General features: G+C 45.1%; 1 pseudogene across 1 annotated transcript; it reads left to right on the top strand.

Annotated features, from left to right (window-relative positions):
- Positions 1–625: 625 nt before the first annotated feature.
- Positions 626–1236, top strand: LOC100278768 (LOC100278647-like pseudogene; annotated as a pseudogene). Its single transcript, NR_157192.1, has one exon. The product of NR_157192.1 is annotated as a protein-like pseudogene (transcript).
- The last annotated feature ends 261 nt before the right edge of the window (positions 1237–1497 follow it).

Raw genomic sequence — 1497 nt, 5'->3', positions numbered from 1 at the left:
TCCATTAGGCAGAAAGCGTCAATCCTATTTTTTTTGGAAAGACATCTAACCTACCACTAACTTACCTTACAATCAAGCCCTTCAACCTCGCGTTGTTGTTGGTCATCTCGATTTTTGACGATGTACCGAAGATCGAATCGGAAGCGCGGTGACGAAGCTCTCGCCGAGCTGTCTCATAAAATAGTTTGCGTGTTTAGTTGTGCGCATTATTTGACACGCACGCACTTACGTGAGTCAGGGTCTAGTGCATGCATGCAGTAGTCTTCAGTACTTGTTGCGAGTTGCATGTTTCTCCAAGTCCCTAGGAGCATGAATCCAGTGGTGCAATGCGCAAGCATGCTGCAGGTGCATTGTTGTATCTGTGGTTTTTTTTCAAACTTTTTTTAGGCCAACAGCGGAAAAGGTATAGATATACGAACCAGCGGAGTATAGAATGCGACCTCGAATGTCTAGAATGGTACGTTCCGTGGTACTGGCTCTTGGGCGCCATTAACGACCCTAGAGAAACTTGTCACCCGAGTGATGACCTATAGCTAGCTAGCAGACCCATGCAAAGCTTTTTTGCAGAGCTAGCAATCGCCTGCCATTGTCCTATAAATACTGGTCGACATGCATACAACGTTTCAAGGCAGGCTCTTTGTTTGTTGAGAAGAGCAGAACACACTACCGCCGGCATCAGCTAGCTAGAGCTAGCCAGTAGCGATGGCATCCAACAAGAAGCCCATTGCTGCCACCGCGCTCCTGTTCCTAGCGGTGGCACTCACGTTGGCGGCTTCTGTCCGGGCTCAGGCACTACTGGCTCCGACGCCTGCGCCTGCGCCATCCCAAAATCCCTGCCCCGCCGGTTTCAACAACTTACTTGCGTTTGAGATAGCCAAGAAGGAATTTCTTCTTAATAACGGTACTATGCTGCTATTGTTCCCGTCTCGGGGCACCCAAAGCACCACATCAATGGCGCCGTCTGCGGCTAAGGGAGTGCGAGGTGTAGTCTGCATCTGCTTTCTCTCTACAAACCGTATATTAATTGGCGGCCCCCTCACATGCCAGCAGCTGGTGTAGTCTGGCCTTCTCCGCTGAACCCCATGCTCAACATGTGTCCGGCCCGCACCTATTTATTACTCACATACTATATATATATATATATATATGTACTCATCTTCTATGATGAATAAATAAGTCACGCCGTTTATTAAATATATATACAGATATATGTAATGCGTGATATGTGTTGGTGTTGTAATTGTATCTCTTCTCAAAAAATCAATCTATATACATATACTTGTACACACTTGATGTATATTACTTATTAATTACTTAGATGTTTTTACTATTCTTCATGTAGGGCTACTTTAGAAACACAAATTCCCTTGAGTACTCGAGAAGATTTAGGGGAAATTTAGTCCATTTCCACCTCAATCCCCTATAATACCTAAGGGCATGCATGTTTGTTTCTTTAGAATTGGGCTGAATTAGAATCACTTTCTTGAGTTGGTACTC

This window comes from Zea mays, chromosome 2, assembly GCF_902167145.1.
Source record: "Zea mays cultivar B73 chromosome 2, Zm-B73-REFERENCE-NAM-5.0, whole genome shotgun sequence".
Lineage (NCBI taxonomy): Eukaryota > Viridiplantae > Streptophyta > Magnoliopsida > Poales > Poaceae > Zea > Zea mays.
The sequence above is the reverse complement of the archived record's forward strand: the minus strand, read 5'-3'. Positions and strand labels throughout refer to the sequence as shown.